The following is a 20,458-nucleotide window of genomic DNA, read 5'->3' on the forward strand; positions in this document are numbered from 1 at the left end:
ATATTTCAGTGTGCTGTTTAAATAAGCCCTGAGAATACTGGGCGGAGCAGAACTTGCATATAGCTCTTTAGACAGTAATGAAATGCTCTGAATTAAACATTTATAATGAAAAATATTTGATGGGCCATCAGATTGATTCTATTTTCTAAGGCTGTCCCACTGCAAGAATTTTTATCTTAATCTGATTCCTAAAAATTATCTCCAACTACTGCATTTCTTCATTCATTATACGAATTCTTCCTTCACTGATTTCTCATGAACAAGTGTTTCCCCCTCCCTAAAACCATAAGAATTAAGTGCAGTGATGAAATATAAACTAGATCTGTAATGTAGAGGAGAGCTGGTGATAACACAGCAGGAAACAGGGAATGCCCCCGATGGGTTAGTCATGAGGGAGAATAATGTATTTGATCCCCTATCTTTTGCGGGCATGCTTGCAAAATTCTTCTTTACATCTTAACTCCCTTTTCACTGGCCTTTTCTTTGTGAAAGGCTCAATGAGAAATCTCTTCACAGAGACAAAAAAAGTAACAGCCCCAGGAGATGAATTACTGTTTCACTCATAGATGACCTGATGCAGTGTTCGCAACTCTGCCTTTCAAGCAGGAGCTGGAATTAACTGACTTCAAAGATCCCAATCAACAAACATTTCCACAGAGGTGTGAAATGAGTACTTGCTACTGATGGAAAGAGTTTTTCAAAATTTTTCATGTAAACTTTTTTTTTTTTTTTTAATTAAGATCTTTCAAATCAGAAAATTTCCCTGAAAAACAATAGTTTCACCATAATGTTTGGTATTTGTAAACTTTTCAGCAACGTTTTTATTTAAGAATTTAATAAGATTGTTGTTTATTAACACCCTCCCCCCTGTGCATCATACTAAATACTGAAAGGTTTTAGTAGGGGGGAGGGGGGACGGAGAACAAAAGAATAAGTTTTTTATTAAAAGCCTTTTTTTACTTTTTAGGTAAAAAAGAAGGGGATTTTAGTAGAAATTCTGATCACCAAGACTGTCAGAAGCCATTTAAAAGCAGTACGAAAATCTTTTCAAGCAACATAAAATAGGTATTTACCAAACTTTGAAAAAGTAGAAAAATCTCCAGCGTTCTTGCATTTTCATTTTACATTGCCATTTTCTCATTTTTCATCTGTGATCTTGTATTTTCTAAAATGACATTAATTTAAGGCATTTGTATTAATAAGCATTAAAGATTCCTCATTAGTTTGCTTGATCCCGAGCTCTGGTGCATCTCCTCCTCGGGATCCAGGGGGCAGTTTAACAAAGGCTATTCCTAGACTTTGCCCAGGCTACATGCTCAGCCGAAATGTGGTCTGTCGTTTGTATCTTCCTGACACGTCATGAAGTGAAACAAGCCAGCTTCTCCTCACAGAGTTTCTCCATAAGATTCTTTTTGTCTTTCTCTGCACAGACTATTGGAAGACCTGTCTCTATCCTGCATGTGTTTTCCAGATTATTTTTCCCTCTTTTGTTGCACAGCTGTGTGAATCAGCTCAGATTGAGTTAAAAAAATAACACCACATACAGGGTTTATGTTGTGGCAAGGAGCAGGGAAACTTTTTTAGGTGGGCGGGAAGAGCAGGGAAGTTTAGACATTTGCCATTCATTAAAACTGCTCTTCCTAGTGCTGTGGAGGAGACTATAGCTCATGGTCTGCGTGTTTTTCTAAAAGAAATGCAAGTACCTTTATGCTTATCTGCAAATTGCCAGAGATCTACTTTGCTAGCTCAGTGACAAACTATATGCTAGTCAAGGTATAGAACTGGGAAGTGTCCTCTAGCTTTATGTTACTTAGTTGTGATCTTCAAGAAATATTGCTACTACCCTAGCACTGTTTTTTACAGCCAAGTACCTTTGTATCTAAGAACAGAAAGTTTCAGAGGTGGCAGAACAACTTTTAACTCACAACAGGTAAAGTACAGCCGCAGAGGAGAGGGGTAAAATGTCCTTTTCCAGGAAAGGAAAGGAAAATGTTAACTTCTTTGGTGTTCCAACCAAATCCATGCTAAGTAGAAATGCACTTGGAATGAATGTTGGCAAAATGTATGCTTAAAGGGGTAACAATGCAAACATTTTAATGGAGTGCAAGAAAACTTGCAGATCGCAAAGCAAAGGATTCCCTTCCCCCCTGCTCTGCTTAAATATTTCTTCCAGGGATTTGAGAACTGCAGGATGACGTGGAACGGGGTAATAAAACCCTGCGAGGCTCCGGGTGTTCCACAGCCTGGCCTCCCTCGCAGCTGCTCTAGACACTTAAAATTAAAAGTCCCAGGCAGTGAGTGAGTCGTCTTGCCTCCTAGCTTCCCTCCTTTCTGAAGGGGTAGGCAAAAGAGGCTGAAGATTTTGCTTGCAAATCTTGCAAGCTCTAGTCAAATCATAACAGTCTAATCATAACAGTCTAATCACAATTCTCAGTCTCAGCATGTGAGGCTGTTCCACTACCAAACTTTTCCGTAGAAATAAAAGTTTTCTTTAAATCTTTGCTTTTATTCTGGACTCCTCACATTTCCTACTTTTCCTTTTTTTTTTTTTTTTTTTTTTTTGGTGCTGTGTGGCTCTTAATTTGGAATTGTTGACTCTCTCCTTGTCCTGACCATCACAAGGGACATACAGCATGCATACTGTGTAATTAGGAAGCGGTTCAGGGAGCTGCCACGTCTGTAGGGCTGCAGCACACAAAAGGAGGCGGAGGTAACAGGAATACCTTCTACTTGACAAACTTGGAAATTCTGGTGCCACATCAGCAGCAGCACATCCCAGCACAGCACTCGGCAGTCACTGCAGAAGTGAAAGACGCACCACAGAAGTAATTCAAGGCATAAAGCTCTTCCCAAATGCCTACTAACTTCTGCTCTTCTGCCCAGTTACATCTCGGTCGGACTTGATAAATTATATTACACAATTCAAACCTCACTGTTTAAAACAAAGCACCTGATTCCATTTAGGAAAATAGGAATTTACTACCTCTGTATCCAAAACCTCACAATTCACTTCTCTGTGAATTAGGGAAGAACTGAGACATGGAGGGACTGAGGGTATATCAACACCATGCAGTACAATTCCACATGCAAATATCTGAGCCAACTCAGGAGTCAAAGCCGAACAGACACAGTCCCCCAATGTTGCTGCTACCCTCATGTGGAGCCTCAGGTTCCCATGGATTCTGTTTCTAGAATTAATTCAGGTGTGTCTGGATGATTTTGCAGCTTCCACATAGACATAAATGTCATTCTTAGCTAGCTTTGGTGCTACTGTGCTCACATTCTAAATACTCACCATGTACAAAACTCAAGCTTTTTGTGTCTAGATGTTTGGCGAGGGACTCTGAGATACCCTGCCTGAGTCTGGGGTTTTTTTTAAAAGAGTGTGTCCAAAACCCTTCAACAATAAACATTTATATGTGTTTGTAGTTCTATGAAGAGCTGTTCCAGGAACAATTTGTCAGAGCATTAGCAAGGCCAGCCAATGTGTTAGCTTATGCCCAGTGACTACCTGTATGGATGCTTTGTCTGCAGGGATAACAGCACAAACCCAGGCACCCAATTGATTTGCTCAGTCCCTGAAAGTACCAAAACAATAGAGAAAAACTTTTTTTCATGTGCCTTTTTTCACCCATTTAACTGTGTAGCAGGATTAAATTGGTGGAGTGCTCTAATGTAGGGTAACTATAGTGTGATAAACGCCTGTGGTTTAGATTATTTGGTACACAGTTAAAGTCCTACAATATTTTCTTCTAACGTACCCTCAGTCTGAACTGCACATAGTTTGGCTAAATTCCAACCATTAGAACTGATATTAGGACAGCTGTGTGCCTTCCCAAGAAGCATTTCTGGAAGAGTTTAGTTAACATTATTCAATGGTTCTTCAGAGCCCAGCATGACAGTGCTGAGCTCCCATACAGCATTTTGCTGCAGGTGCTCTCAGAAAATGAAAGAGTGGGTATTTGCCCAACCGTGGCTCTATCACAGACATGATGGGCCTGAGGACAGAAAAACCTGCTGAAGAGCCTGCTGTAAAAGCCATCCTCTGAAGTATCAGAGCTGGCATCATATGCTGATTATTAAGAATTATTAAGATCCACACTTGACCTGAGATGTCAAAATATCCATATGCAATATACATAAGCATATGCAAAAAACAGAGGCAGACAAAGACTTGAAAGTGGTCATAAAAAGCTTATGTTGGTGCAATAAGGAGAGACAAACACCAGAATTTGGAGAATGAAAGGAATTAGTTTTTTTCCCAGAAGTCACATTTTATGTAGACAGGAGAAAGTTGATATGGATGTTTAAGTGTGAACATTAAGGTATCCAAGTAATATTTTTCAAATATTTTGAAAAGTTCAAGGAAATCATGAAGACAATACATGCAATTATGGACTTTCGTCAGCTGATGATTGATGTCCAGTCATGTCTTTTGCCGGTCCTTGCTGCCTTATTGAATCACCTCGACAAAAGCTCCCGGCATGGAGAACAGAGGTAGTATCACACTTTCCAGAACTGAGATAATTTAATAGTTTACACATTATTTAATGATCATGTGAAATCTGAAATGAAATGTGCACACAAGACCCTTTGATGTCTAATCACTCTGTACAGACATCCCTGTGTATGTGTTGAACACTGATACAAACTTAACACTTGCGCCTCTAATGTCTATTTTATTGTACAAGTCGAAGTGGCATGAAGAGGCTGAAGTGTCATGGCAAGATAGCAGCTGTTTGCCATCCAACCCTGTTACATTAATACCCCTCCTCTGAAAGAACTGCAGGGCTTAGGTGCCAGGCTGGAGGAAGTGTTTATTTTTCTGAAACAACATCTGGCTCCTTAATGAACTCCACAGGTGGCTATGTTGGTGGTTTCTAGTCTCTCATGTGGTTAGAGGTCTGTGTGGATAGCTTAAAAAAGCCCATCATGTCAATGACTGGCTCATTCATCCTGAACTATTTTCCTTGGACTTAGTGATACTGTGGGATCTGTGTAACCTCACTAGAGCTTCTCCTGAAGTAGGTGCTTAAAAGCATCTACAGTTCAGACCGGAAAAAGGGATGGTGTGTTTGTGTGCATAAAGTTTAGCACAGGCAAGCAACCAGCTGACCACTCTTTCTGAAACAGTTTATCCAAATTACTATATGTTTGTCCTTAATAAGAAGAGAAAACATATTATACAGCTAAATTACAAGAATATTTTAAGGCTACAGAGGCAAGTACCCAAGTAAAAAAATTGGAAGAATTAAAACTGCCTGTTTAGGAAAAGTTCGGAGTCAAAGAAACTGATAAAAAGTATGCCTTTTTCTTTTCTTATCAGAAATATGTTTGGGTACATAACACAGCTCTCAGATTGTTTTAGACTTGTAGTAATTTTCTGCAGAAAACTGAAATTTTGATTCACTAACGCAATATTGCCTCAGACCATTTTTAGTGCTCCCCTCACAATAGCCCATTGTTAACAATGCATTTTTTCATACCTCCTGATTTTCCTCACTGGAGATTTTAAAATGTTTGCATACAAATAAGTCACAGCTTCTCACTGCTTTCCAGTTTTTTACCTACTCAGTGAGTAAAATAAATGGTACTAGTAACTACACTGGGATAGCAGAGATCGAAGAACCAGGTTTTTGCTCCAGCTCTGGTTCAATTTGAGCCAGTCAAATTGGTCAAAAAGTTCAGAGACTCAGCTATTGGGAGATTTCATGCAGATGGAAAACCCCTCTGAAAAGTAAGTTATGAAGCTGGTTCAAACCTTTGTCAGATCCTGGCTTCGTAAGAACAGGCTTAACTTGCAGTTCAGTTATATATATTAATAAAAAAAAATAATAAAAAAAAAAAGCAGCTTCATGCTTCATGTGCAGCAAAACAAATGAAGCCTCATTCCCTCTGCCTCTGCTGAATTATGTGGTATCCAAATACATGACTGTGTTCTCAGGTCCCATGTTCCCAAGGCAGATTGTAGAAGCTCTAACTCAGGTCTATCTCCTGCACTCAGTATCCAGTTTCCATGAAACTTGTAAGAGTGTGATTATTTCCAAGGACTTTAACCCTCTATTGAGTGTAGTTAAAAATGACTAGAAGGTTTAAGTATCACTAGTGTGGGAACAGAAAGACACTACAACTGCTTAAACCTTGTTAGTATGAGAAATTGGATCAAAGAATTAAAATGTCCAAGAGGCACTCTGCACCATATCCACCTTTTAGGTACCCTAACATGAAAGTGTAGGGGGAAATTTTTACATAAGCCGAAAAACCTTTTTCTCTCCTTTCTGCTGATGCTCAATGAATGTACTCTCCAGTCCCATATAGTTTTAATAGATGAAAGTCAAAGTGAAAGAGGTGAAGAGGCTATAGTCAGCAATATTTGGCCATATTCAGCTGCATGCAGCTATATTCAGTGTAAACAACTGGTTTCAGTTGGGCTTAGGATTTCAACACAGAAGTTTTATTGTGGGCATGTAATAGAGTCTGTGGAGTCCTCAGGCTCCACAACGGAATAGAGATCGAAATTCCACCTTATCTCTGAAGTGATCTTTCAAAGACAAGGTTAAAATATATCACTAGCTTCACATAAATTGTTCATACTTTGAAGACGCTTGTGAGGAACAGTGGAGAAAAGTCTGCTACCTTGAGTTCTAAATAATAGTGTTGAGTAATTCTCTGTAATATGTTTAAATTCCTTTAGTTGTAGCTTGCCACCAAATCTAAGGTTTAACTTTTAATTATGGTTCTTAACATTTTATCACTTGAGGAACCAGCTGCTATTAGCAGAGAGCAATCCCAACTAACATATTTCTTTCACTTGGTCTTGCAAAGCCATACTGTTTATTAATTACCACAGAAGATATTCGTCCACCCATACCTAAGATGTGGTGTGTATCCAACAGACAAGGACACACTTTGATACCTTGCCCTGCCAGTTGTTTCTTTCCACTTCCATACAAAATAATTCCTGATTTTCAATTTCAGCAGAACTTCTACTCAACCAATATCAGCAACCAATGAATATCAACTCATCAGCATATTTTGCACAATTTATATGTAGACTGACTGCCTGAAATATTACATCAGCTAGGTTTAAAGCTATATGTTCCACTCAGCATAAGAATTACTAGTGCATTAAAACAGCTTCAGATGTTCTGAAGAATATATCTTGCAGCAGGACACACAACAGAAATGCAGCAATGATCTGTGCCTGTAATGAAGACAAAAGTAATGGAAATTAGTGTGATGCAGGTTTAACTTATGACAAGGGTACATCCATGCACACTTGTGATCTGTTACATGAAATCCTGAAAGTTCCTTGAGTGTAGGGACATTTTTGAGTGTTTATCTCTTTTGGGGCCCAAATTGTCTTCTTCACCGAGACAGTGCTGTGCCCAGTTTTTTGAGCTGAATGAGACAGACTAGACTCAAGCCATGTTCCAGTACCAGCTGAAGGCAATGACTGCACATCTCTGCAGTCCTCTGGGACTGGGATTCCTTTTGCTAGGGACCACCATATGGAACAAATATGTGCAGTCTTTGAGACTGAAAATGATGGAGAAAACACCCAGACCTGCAATGAGTTGGGCTGGTGGAACTGAGGAGGATCGTTAGCCTTCAGATGCAGTGTGCAGGATGTTACATTGTAGGATGTTTCTGCACAGCTGTGAATCCTCCCTCTCCTTTTCTTCCCCAGTCTGATGGGGCTGCAAGTCCATCTGCACTCCCATACAGCAAGTGGCTTTCTGATGTTGCAGTAGGGAAAGAAAATGAAGGGTGGACTTTTGGTTTCTGAATCATCGTTCTGATTAACAGTCCAGACTGAAGGACCCTCTACAAATAAACCATAAACATGGAAACCATGTCTTCTGGAAGTTTTCTGAGGAATAAAACTCTCAAGTAGAGGAAGGCTTTAAGTCTCCCACCTTGCAACCACATGCTTTGAATACTAACCTACTGGATGAAGGATACCAATTTCTTGTGTACGCCACACTCTGGCAGGTTTGTGAATCAATCTCTTCATTCTCATATGTGTGTTTAGCATATCAAAATAATGTAGTTTGTTCTCTAATGGAAGTAATATTTTGTTAAAATTTAAATTATATGTTTGAATTATTTTCTTTAATTCATGAGGAAGTATGAATACATTGTACAGTAGGTGTTTATATATATATATATATTTTTATAATTTACCAAACGTAATTGATTGCATTCATTCTAATGAATATATACCAGGTGGTTCCCAAGTAAACATCATCATCTGGATTATTCTTACACTTTAGTTGTTGGTTATGCAATTTTAATACAATTCCTCAGCTTGATTTTTGCGGTACATTTTATATATTATTAAATTCTGCAATTAAAGTTTCTACACCATATGCACAGGATTTTCACCCCTTTATTTCTATTATAGACCAGACATTGTGTAAAATATAAAAATATTTCTTTTCATGCAAAGACACATAGGCAGATTTCAGAAAAAAAATCACAGTGGGCCAACCTCTGAAAGATTTTATTCTGACTGAATAAAAGCCATCAATATAGGGCTGCCTTTTAAAGTGCGAAATCTACTTCAGTTGCTATTAATTCAGATCTGTTTGGCCCAAATTCTGGCCACAGGGTCAAGATCCCAGGTGCCCTCTCAGCACCTCTTCCTGTGGGCACAGCCCTGTCAGCGGAGGGGAGAGGTCCCTGCACTCTTCTTGCAGTGCTGATGCCAGGGTCACCACTGGAGTGCAACTTGCATGGCTGGGACTCACTGATTTTCACATTTGCCAAAAAGGTAAGCCCTAGATTGGAGACAAAATATGCTCAGAGCCCTTGGAGGGTGGTAGAGTGGTCGCACTTGCTCTGCTTTCCTGCAGACACAGTTTGTCTCAGGAGGGCTGGACTTGGCTACTGCTGATAGCATAGTTCACTCTTATTTTGCCAAGCTAAAACCTTTTCTTACCGTTTGTAGCTTGGCATCTTTCCCCCTAGTGCAAACTAGCAATAACAACAATAAAAGCAGCTTAAATATTTTTATTTATCTCCCTCTAAGGTAGAGAAGATAATAGCAGCATGAGGACTTGCAAAAGAGAATTAAATATTTTTATTGTTAAAGAAAACACTTTGAGAGAGCAAGTTAAATTAAGGCCGACTGTAATATGGTCATTCTTTCCATAGGGTTTTGTTTATACATTGAAGCATATCTCTCAGGCTGGGGCATTCAGTTGGCTGCAATTCCTAGGTTAATGAGGAAGGCCTTGCACAGATTCCAGTTCCAACATGTGACTGCTGCTTTTATGGCTACGAAATGGAGGTGAAGGGAGTCCCACGTTTATATTTATTTTTCTCAGCTGGAGGCTGTACAATGCCATTAATTCATAAGGCGAGGCTGCTAGTGACTGGGGAGCCAAGTGTACTGTGAAGCATCATGAATTTTTATTTCTGTATGGATGGAGATTTGCCTGGAGTGAGCCCTCACCAGTGCAGAAGATTCTTCATTCGGGTCTTTAGTTTTACTTTGAAGGTGGAGTGTCTAGGATTTTTTGAAGGGTTCAGCTGAAGGGGCTGTGTGTAGCTGCCAGCATTGAATTTCACTGCCTGAGGGCTTGTCACTTCAATTCTAGTGGCAACACTTCATACATACTTCCTCTTGTCCTCCAGACACATTGATGTCTTCATTGATCAGCTGCAGGTTGATAGGGAAGATTAAGTCACCCAAACACCATTTTCTTTAACTTATTTATCATGTCAGTTTTAAAACAACTGATGACCAGCCAGAATGCATGCTGAGAAAACAAATCAGTAACCATTTTCAAAAAAAAAATAATTACTTCTTGCATTTGTGATTTTTTCCAATGATTTCAAAATAACCTAGAAATTAGCAGGGTGATAAATAGGTGTAATGACACTCTTCTAAAGTACTTATTTTCTTTAGGACTTTCTGTACTTCTCACTGAAGTAGGATACTGAAGTTAACTGCACAAAACACAGGGATATGTGTAACGGAATGACACAACTTCCATAACAGGCAGAAATACAGCCCCATTTAACTAATAAGAACACAGTTGCACAGTGTTGGATTTCACCATGACATAAAGGATGGTTTCTTTCCAATGCAGGATACCACAGGAGACTTTCATATGTATTCGTTCATTTCTAGATCCCATATGAGATGCAGTACCTCAGCAAATTAATTTTTCTTTCCCTAGAGAAGTTATGACCACTTTTTCTGCTTACAGAAATCTCCTCTCTCTCTAAGCCAACTAAAGTGAAATATTTTAAGATATCACAATATGATAACTCTCCTGGGTTCCAGCCTGGAACCTCCCACAAACCTGCCACTTTTTTTCTTCCACATTCAAATATAAATTAGAAATATTTTAAAGCTTGTCTGGTAACAGTTTCCGTAAGGGTTGGAGGGGATGACAGCAATACAACAGGCAGAGCCAGGTGCTGGTAACAGGGTCCACCAAGGGTTGGGGACTCAGCATAATGGAATCAGGTCCAGGGTCCTTCTGGGGAGTCCAGTCATAAGCGACGGGAGACAGGCTGGAGACAAGGCTACAATTGTGGGTCTGAAGTCTATGCAAGACATGAGTTACCCACTGCACAGGCCCCAGGTCTAGCCAGGAGGAAGGGCCAGAAACAGGGCTGGAGCCTGTAAGCCTGCAACTTAACCCATGGAGGTACTGATGGCCCCACATTGAGCTGAAATGGGGCTCCCGGGTCCACGGGTCAGGGTGAAGGCCCCAGGGTGAGGTTGGTCACCAGTAAGGCCTATTGAAGTGCAGTAGGGCATTTTTGTTGGGAAGATATTCAGTCTATCTTATTAGCTGTTGCTTTGAACAGTCCAGCAAGAATCGGGAATACAGAAATATCTCAGCCTTCCCACAACACACCCTCCCTCTACATGTCACCTCTGCAGAACGGTACACTCTTCAGGTGATTTTTCTGAAACTCAGAGGTATTCCCTTTTTCTTTTGCAATAAGAATGGAGAGATTAATGCTTTTTGCTGATGCAAAACCACTCTGCAAACCACCAATGACATTTTTACACTCCCACAGGCACAGGGAGCCAACACAACTTCTTCACATTCCTATTATCCACACGGACATGGGACATACGTGGCAAGACGGTTCCTGTGCTGGTACCCTGCCCAGGGAGCGAATTTCAACTTAAAAGATCAGTCAGTAAATTCAGAGACTGCAAATCTCGGTCACAAGCTTAGTCTATGTGACATTCCGTGCAGAACTGTTCCGTAATGGTGAAGAGAAAAGGAAGAAGGAGCAAGTTGACAGATATGCCCCTCAACATTTCAGTATTAAAACTGCAGACGCCACTGTGGACTGTGAGAACTTACTCAGCGGGAAATACAGACATGGAAATTCTTGCAGTGGTAACACTGAACTCTCTTTCTCCACCTTCATTTCAGACTGCACAAATATCACAGGAAAAAAAAACAAAATGAGAACCTCTGAATCTTCCTAAACATTCTTCTCACTCCTGCAATTCAAAGGATAAATGCAACTGCACCCCTTCTTATTAATGAAAGGTTCTTTCATTTAAAATAAATAAATAAGTAAATAAACAAATAAATAAATCTGCTAGTACTTTAATAAACAGGCTAAACACCTCATCAGGTCACCCAGTTAAGGCAAGACAATGTACAGTGATCTAGTCCTGATTTGTAAGTTAATCCATAAAAAATTAAATGGCATCTAAAGACAGACATGATTTTAGCTTTGCAGTAACCTATTCTTCGCACAACCAATGCATCCCCAGCAATCTGTTTATTCCTATTGTGGTTTTTGTTTGATGTTAAGACAAAGTTCCTGGGGTAGAAGGTTGGAAAAGAAAATACAGTCTCTTGCTACGAACTGTTAACGGACTCTTGCCTTGCTTTGCTCGCTTTAAGTATTTTGCTTAGTTTGGCCCATTACTCTGTTTTTTCTGGAAACCTCTCATTTTTCTTTTGGTCTGCCTTCCCAAACCACAGTGCACTGAAAAAGAATCTTTACTATGGCACGCCTCTGCTTCAAGGAATGATCACTTTACTCATTCCTATATACCTGCACTCAACATTTTCAGGACCCTATTTATACAAATGAAAAATATTTACCTCACTGTGTTTTTATTTTTTGAAAAGCAGCGGACAGAAGTTTTAGCTAGTTAACGGGGAACGATCCAGCTGGCGTCTCTAATGGAAATGATTACCACAGAAACATTTGCAATCACTTAAGCGTGGGCTCCCATGATGCTTAGCAGAAAAGGCTGAAAACAGTTCAAAATAAATGTAGTGGAATCTAAATGGGGAAGGCGGAAATAAAAGATAATTTGCAGCAAACAAAAGAGAAGCCTTTCTCAGCATTCAGGGTCCATTAGCTACAAGATTTTAAAGTTATTTCAGCATCTCTGTTACAAATACATGGAAAATTAACACATTTGGAGCCTACATATATATATTCTGCAGCTCAGCTATAGTTATGCACATCTGTTTCTGGTTTAAGTTATACCTCGCCCTGGCATGGATTCAAAGAGCAGCAGTGGAAGTGAGACTGGGTCTGGGACTTGACTGGGGTAAATGGATGCAGCTCCACTGAGAGAACTGCAGCTAAAACAGCTAATAACGTGGTGCTACATTTCTAGAGTCATGTATTTCTAAAGTTTTCATCCCTTTCACTTGCTCTGTGTTCAATCAGCTCTTCTGCACAGGAAAAGTAGAATCCACACCTTAGTCAGGCTTCAGTCCTGTAAATGTGAACTCCTTTGTTATGCAAAAAAGAGAGATTAAACATTAGTATATATGGAAAACAGTTCACGTTCCTATCAGATTGCTTTCATTTTTGCATTTGTCCAGGATTTAGATTGCGGGGCGACAATAAAATCCTGGCAGATGTATTGTTAACCTCCTCTCCCCTCCACTTCCCTCTTCAGGCCCTCCCCTCCCCCCTTCCCACTCAGGACAGGCAATCAGGAGGGAAAGGAGGACAGAGAGAAGAGAGGTGGAAAAATTAAAAATGTTTTACTAATACTACTAATACGAATAGAGAAAATAATACAAAATATACAAAACCAATCTTGAAAGTCTCAGCAACTGCAGAGCCAGCACCCGAAGTCCTGGATTGGACTCTGCAGCCAATCGGAACTGGATTCAGTCTCTCACTAGGCCTCAGTTCACAGGGATGACTAGCAAGGTCCTCTCCTAATATCAGCCATAAGCAGAAGGGATGAAGAAGGGCAAAGAGGACGAGATCCTCGTGATCTCCCGCTTTTATATGAAGTATTCACGTGAATGGAATGTTATACACAGTTGGTCAGTTTCTTGGTCACCTGTTTCTTGTTACCCCTCTGGCAAGATGTGAATCTGTCCTTATCAATAAGTTAACATTCCATTGCTAGGTTTACCAAAACATGTGTCTGGTTCTCCAGGAAAATGCAGCTAAAATGAAAGCTTTAGCTGACAGGCAAATTCACTAAAAGAGAAACTTGGTTTTTAACAAAACCAGGACAGCATTTAAGAGGATTATTCATCTATTTATAATTAGAAGACACCAAGTGATGTCTGTGTGTGTATGCTTGTGTGTTTGCACATACATACCTGTGCACGGTATGTAGGTGAGAAAAGCATTTAATACAAAAATAACTCAGTAATCAGAAAATTCCCTAGCAAACAATTTACTGTACCAGAACAAACTTCGCTATTCCAGTTAGGTGGGCAACTTCTCATGAGACAGAGTTAATAACCTGAAAAGTGGAGAAGTTAATCTTAGGTTGCTTCAACATTTTATCTCACCAGACTGAAGTGGTTTTGTAGCTTTTTCATCCCCATTCTTTGGGTTTTAGTGGTGCTTTGTCTCCATTTCACAAAATTTTTTTCAAGGTTAAACTATACTCTTTTTTTTATTTTAAAACTTTTCTTGAGGGGCCTGGGGCTTTCTGTGAGAAGGGATTTTCAAACAGTAAAAATTTATGGAAAGAAGGCCAACACAAGCATTATTTTATACCCTAAATATATAGCTTAACTTTTGTGTATTTCCGTGTTTTATATAGCCTGAAATATGCAAAATGTAGCTTTCTACCTCAATTCCATAAAGTAATTGCTAGTAGTGAAAATGTCCTCAAATTTCCAAAGCCTCTCAGTGCTTCAAAACAATTTTATTTAATTTGTTCTCACAGTACTGCTACAGGATAAGGACCTGCTGCTGTTTGCAATTAGTCCTTGAGGAACTGAAGCACAGAGGAATGAAATATGAGATCTACCAAAACTCTCAAAATTCAAAACAAACACTCATACCCCAGAGACACGGAAAATACTAGCTGAGGGGGAAAAGCCCATGAGCATCCTTATGTTGCCAGGTTTTCTCCAATGAAAAGTAGTTTAGGAGCCAGAAATACAGCTACTGCACCTCTTAAACACACTCAGCTAACGTAAGAGACTTGGTACCCACATTTTTCATTTCACACACATGCATACCAGTGACTGATGGGCCCAGATTAAAGAAGTTACATTACGATCACCATCTCCACAATTCCAACTAATATTAGCTCAGTTCAAGGTACAGCAGTCACAGTCTTCACTTAGAAATGCAGGAATACAGAACTCGAGCTGTGATATCGGATCACCAGCCCAATCCTGGGTTCTGCTATTTGCTCCAGCAATTGCTCATATATTTTGCATGCAAGAATGATTAAATTATACTAAAGATGACTAAAGTGCTATCATATAGGGAGCAACTTTGTCCTGTATATCCCAGTTTCATGTAGGCTTCCAATTAAAGCAGAATGGGATATGCTTACTTTTAAAAGACAGGCAAGTTTTGGGTCATATTGCTGTGTCCTGTGTTTATTAGTAGTTGTCTCTAGTAACATCCATACTATTTGATATAATGGGCAAGATCTATTGCCTGGGTCTGTGGGCAAGAGGCACAAGGCAGCTCACACCCAAATGTCTGTTCTCTGCACCTAAACTGCAGCTAAGCCCTTTCAGCATCTTCTCTTTGGTTTTTGTTTCTTTGTTTGCAACTGCATTTCTCTACGTCTAGGAAGAAGTCAAAAGAGGGACTGAAAACTAGTCAACACTGGGCAAGAGAAATTTCCAGCTGACCTAGAAAGAACTGGGAAGAGATACTATGCTTGGAAAGAATGGAAAGGAAAAGTTCTCAACAGGATATTTTTTTTCAAAAGATAAGCTCTTAATAGAGGTTGGCTTTGGTTAATTTTAATATAACAGAAGTAACAAAGGGATAGGAAGGTGACACATTCAGTATTAGACTTTGGATATGTAAAATTAAATGGCGATCATTTGTAAATAGTAATTCCAGTAAGAAATCCCAGACTATGATTTAATAATTTGGTAGTCTGATTTTTGTGAATGCAAATTAGGCCACATATCAAGGATGAAGACTTACATGGTGAACTGACTGAAGCTGAGATCTTGGAGCTTGAAAGGGGCAGTTTTACAGACCAAAGTTTGTCTGACTTCTTTGTGAGGCAATTCAGCTTTCTGAACTGCCAGAAAACAAGTACAAAAGTAAAAATCAGAGGTGTTCAGCTGTTTTAGTGAGCAGAGCTGGTTCCACAAAGAATTAGATGAGACCTCAACCTGGCAAAAGAAGGACTGCACAGCCAGAACCACATGGGAATGGAACCACCTTTTTGGCAGCTGTTGAGGTGTCAAACAAGTTCAGTCCACCAGATGCAACTGTACCGTAAGTAGGAACAGCACTGGTTCCTTCAGATAGTTTGTTTTTAAAATCTACTAAACTTACCATACTTCATACTGTAAATACGCAGATACAGATACCACATGAAAAGGAGCAGCACCACATAAAGAGAATATATAGGTACTGCAGAAACAGTAAGGCACTCACATTGTAATTTATCTGAACTGTTTCACTCCTCCCCACAACAAGAGAAACTCTGTAAAGACTAGCTCACTAAAAGCAGTAAAGCTCATTCATACCACTTATCCGGATAGCTTATATGGGCACATAGAGGCGAAAGTAGTAACATGTTGTATCAGTTTTTCCTAGTATCATCTGTAAAACAAACAAGAGAGACTGGAAAACTCACTCTTTTTTTTCTTTTTCTTTTTTTTTTTTTTTTTAATTAAATGAATAAATTTTAGATCTTAGTTGGTTTCATAACTTACAATTTTTAATTTGGTCATCCATAAAGACATTCTGTGGTGTATTTTTGTGTTTTCTTGGAATCTTACAGTAGTGTGGAAGCAGCTAATTACAAAGCAAACATATAACAATCAGTTATTACTGAACTAAAATTTAAATATTAACTAGAATGAGAGGAATAATAGATTGGTATTTTTAAATCAGTCCTACCTGCCAAAAGCATTTGCAGAGAAAAAAAATAATATATTCTTCCTTCTTTTTGAAAAAAAATTGTAGAAAGAGATGATTGCTCTACAAGTATCTCACTGTTCTATGAAAACATCAGCTCCTGTAGATTTATGATACGGTTAGTTCAGTATGTGTTCATTTAAAGCTTTTCACCAAACTATAGCATAGAGAGAAACTATTCATTTTTCACAAATTTATATTTTGTGTTTGGTTCATCTTTAATATACACAGATTAAAACATGTCGCTGCTTGTACACATGTATAACATATGACAAAACATAGGCCAGCCCTTCTCAGGCATCACCACTGCCCCAGGAATAGGCAGGAATGGCAAGAGTTAATCTGCACATCCATCAGCAACTCTCATGCCAACAAAAAAAAGACAAGTCAACTGCTCAGTCCCAAGGAGACAGATACAGGAGGTTAAATCCAGGATGGAATTTCAGTCTATGGATCCTGCTACTATATGGGAGAGAGAGGGGAAAAAAAAAAAAAATCAGGCAAGCTTTTCTCCAGCTCTTCCTCCATGAACCAGAGCAGGAATCCCCCACTCATCCTGCTGTGAGCTGTGAATCGTCCCCAGAACCCAATTCTTCCCAGGCCCTGAGGGAACTTCACTTCCCAGGTCAAACAGACACAGAGCTGGCTGTGTGCCTTCTGGGTATCACACACAGCATCGCAGCTCTTGCAGCCCATCATGGGGACAGGCAGAGACTGCTTTCTGCTTAATTTAATGCAACAGTATCCTGCCTGCCCAATGGGAATTGTGTGGCTACTGCAAATATTTTCTCTTCAGACTAGGAGGGGGGAAGGGCAGAAGGAGGCTTTTCTCCTTTTTTTTTTTTATGAGACCTCATAACTTTAAGCATAGATTCTGAGAGCTGAACTGCCTATGGAGCCTGAGAGAAGACACGTAATGATGAAGGAATCCTGTTGCAGCAACAGCAGCAGTGCCACATAGCTGGAACAAATCACGCTATCACTCTCCAGCTCTCTCTCTAAGACACAGCAAACGTGGCTCAGCAGTAAGCTGCCCAAACCAGGACTCCAGTTCTCAGACAGAGGAATTTCAAGGAAACTTTGCCACAGTCCTTTTAGGATTGGTAGGATTTCTTACAAAAGTATTTCCTCGTCTTCTCTCTCCCATCTTTATACTTGCAAGTCACTTTTCTGAGCAACTGCCTCCAAAGCACTCCGAGATCATGCTGGTAGGAATCAGAACAATCTTTTCAGGGCTTGTTTCTCTTCAGCATCTGTACTACCGCATCCATGGGCTACAGATAGTTGTTTCTGATCATGTTCTTCATTTGAAATTGAAACATTCTTGGTGTGCTTTTCAGTCTGCTTGGTGGTAGTTACAATCTAACAGTATATGCTCCAGACTAATAAGAAGTGAAAAGAACATTATCTAATGGGCAACGCAACTAAAAGAGGGGGGCCATTCAAGCAATTTTCCAAGCAATTTAAAATAATTTGCATCTCAGCAATAAACCTTCATCTGTATTAAAAGCCAGCCTTCATGAAATAAAGCCATGTCCAGCCCTATCAAAGTGCTGAACCAAATTTTCTGGAGAATTAAACATTTCTGATATTTTATCAGATAAAATATTTGGGTTTTTTTTTTTTTTCACACACACAAGATTATGCAGGGAGGCAGTAAAAAATGGAGGATATATACTTTTTTTCATTAGTTTGTTATCAACCAAGGTAATTTGGGCTATGGTCTGCTGGCACAGAGAGTTTAGATCTTTCCAAGAACAGCAAAGCAGGGAAGTTAAAAGGGTTAATGTCTTGTATCATAATATCTCTAGGAGTAACCCTACCCCAAACTATAGGATCTGAAGTTATAAGAACTGTCAGTGAGTTTCAGTTAAACTGATTACTGTCAGTGCATATACACCAAGGCACTTTATAGTTCCATAATTTAAACCCAGTTCTAAAAACATTTTGTATTTTCCTTTAGTTGCAGGTCCTGGAGTCAGGTGATTAAACATCCAAGAAGTGCAGTGCATGCAATGCAATTACTCTGAATAAATGGCCACTGAAGTCTAAAATGAGAGTTTCACTGGACATTTCATTTAAATAAGAAAGGACTTCTAGATGCCACGATCAGAGAGAGACTATGGCTGAAACAGTCCTTCCCAGCTGCCTTTCACGCATATCTCAGAGTAACAGATATATTTAGTTCTTTAATTTGTCTGGTTAAAAAACCATGAGTCATGTGGATTTCACTGAAAGGTAAATGGTCATTATGCTGACCAAAGGGTGTGCCCTTCTCTGAGCTTTCAACTTTGAAGTCCATGTTTCTATGCCATGAGTTAACTGCCAGTGAAATGCTGCACAGCACTGATGAGAACTAAAGAAGCGAGAAAACTGAAAGGTTATATTGTCAAAAGTGGATTCTAGCAAAGCGGGTAATTCACCCCTGTGTTATTTCAAGCCTCTTACCTCTCAGGTAAACCCAGGCATAGTGCTGACCATTTCTGCTCGGACTTCCTCTGATACTAATGCTTATTCTCTTCTTCTGAACAGCTGCATGAAAGAAAAAAGTGCTTTAAACATGATTATTTGCTGTCAGCGACAACTATCTTTTACACAGCAGCCAGTGGTTCATAGTGGCTTGTCTCCCCCCGCCCCCAACACTTCAGAATAAGGAGAATACTCAGAATGAACTTTGCCTGAATACTGAAATCAAGGAGTTGCAAGCAGTTTCAGCAAGAGGAAGGAGGAGGAAACGGCTGCAGCTATAAAGAGCATTTGGAGGGCTGGAGAGATACTGTCCTTCCCAACAGCTGCACTGCATCAAGGCAAACCACAGAATAGTTTGCAGCAGCTCCCTGGAGCACAGTGGAAACAAAAGCCAGACAAGGCTGTTTTGGGTGGGGGGTGTTGTAATAGTGGAGGTTAGGAAGGAGAAAGGAATAGAAAGCAAAAAAAAAAACCCTATGCCAGTATACCACTGTGTATATGCTACTGTAAATATATAGGTAGCTGGCAGTAGTGCACGTCATCAGATGCTACACATTTGCTGTGATTTACATGATGAGTTTTATGGTGGAATTCATGGAGTAGTCAATTACAGTATTAATCTACTAACATTGACATCAGCAAATGTAAAGGAATATCTAAAGGTATAGGTAACTTTTGTTTTCAAACTACTGGCACTCTAAAGAAATTTCACTTAGTTTACTAGTTATGCCATATTAAAACTACTGTAAATGAGGGAAGCTTTTCCATTACCTTTCAGAAAATTGATGTCAGTTATTCTTATTGTGTCTTTTTTCTCCTTCTCTGGTCTCCATGAAAATATAGATCTTCTTGTTATAGTCAGAAAAAAGATGGATTGTCTCTGGCACTGACGGTAGCTATTCAGATATTTAACTTTTATTGAGAGGGTTAAGAAAAATAACTCCTCCCCAAGACCCGGAAAGTTTCAGCTGAAATCGTAAGAATGTCCAAGTCCCGTCTCCCTCCCTGCCCCCATTCTGCAGACTGTACTGTACTTAAATAAACTATTTGGGTTGGAAAACATTCCTTAGGTCTATTCTGACTCATGATTTCTCTGCCACTTTAAAACACCAGCCAACTTGTCAAAAGTTTCACTCTACCTAATCTGCTCAGGAAAAGGAAGGTAGCTCCTTGAGCACAGGGTGCTCAGTCCAAACAAAGCCATAATTTTAGGTAACAGCTCCTGTATGACACGAGGACTGAACCTGGGTTCTTTCCTAGATTTCCTAATGACACTCTCAGAGGGACACAAGTTGATGCAGAACTGCCTATGAAGAACTCCCACTTTTTCACTCCAGCTTTAATTTTTCCTGTTTTTAAAACAGATTTTGGGATCAATCCATCGAAAATTAGCCTCCAACCAGTTCAAAAAAAAAAGACTGACCACTCCGTATAAATACCAACAGAAAATTTATGGTATAACACGGAATGTTATTCCGTTACTGATATTACTGCAAAACCATCATCTCATTAAGATTAATGAGTGTTTACTTATCAAACAGTTTCATGAAGTACAGATTTAGGCCCCCCGTCTCATAAAGAGCACAAGCTTCCATGGTTACACAGTTTTAGATGGACACAGGTATCAATCCATACAACACAATCAAGTCAG

The 20,458-nt window shown here is 39.5% G+C and overlaps 1 long non-coding RNA gene across 2 annotated transcripts; it reads right to left on the minus strand.

Annotated features, from left to right (window-relative positions):
• Positions 1-7,393: 7,393 nt before the first annotated feature.
• On the minus strand, positions 7,394-19,814 carry LOC135575257 (uncharacterized). Of its 2 annotated transcripts, none has more exons than XR_002416463.2 (3): positions 19,579-19,803; positions 18,787-18,870; positions 7,394-9,667 (listed from the first exon to the last, which is right to left on the minus strand). It is a non-coding gene; the product is annotated as an uncharacterized LOC135575257 (long non-coding RNA). The 2 variants fall into 2 exon arrangements; XR_010470017.1 differs by lacking the exon at positions 7,394-9,667 and adding an exon at positions 9,674-17,720 and having other exon boundaries at positions 19,579-19,814.
• Between the last annotated feature and the right edge of the window lie 644 nt (positions 19,815-20,458).

Source organism: Columba livia, chromosome 2 (assembly GCF_036013475.1).
Source record: "Columba livia isolate bColLiv1 breed racing homer chromosome 2, bColLiv1.pat.W.v2, whole genome shotgun sequence".
NCBI classification, from domain to species: domain Eukaryota; kingdom Metazoa; phylum Chordata; class Aves; order Columbiformes; family Columbidae; genus Columba; species Columba livia.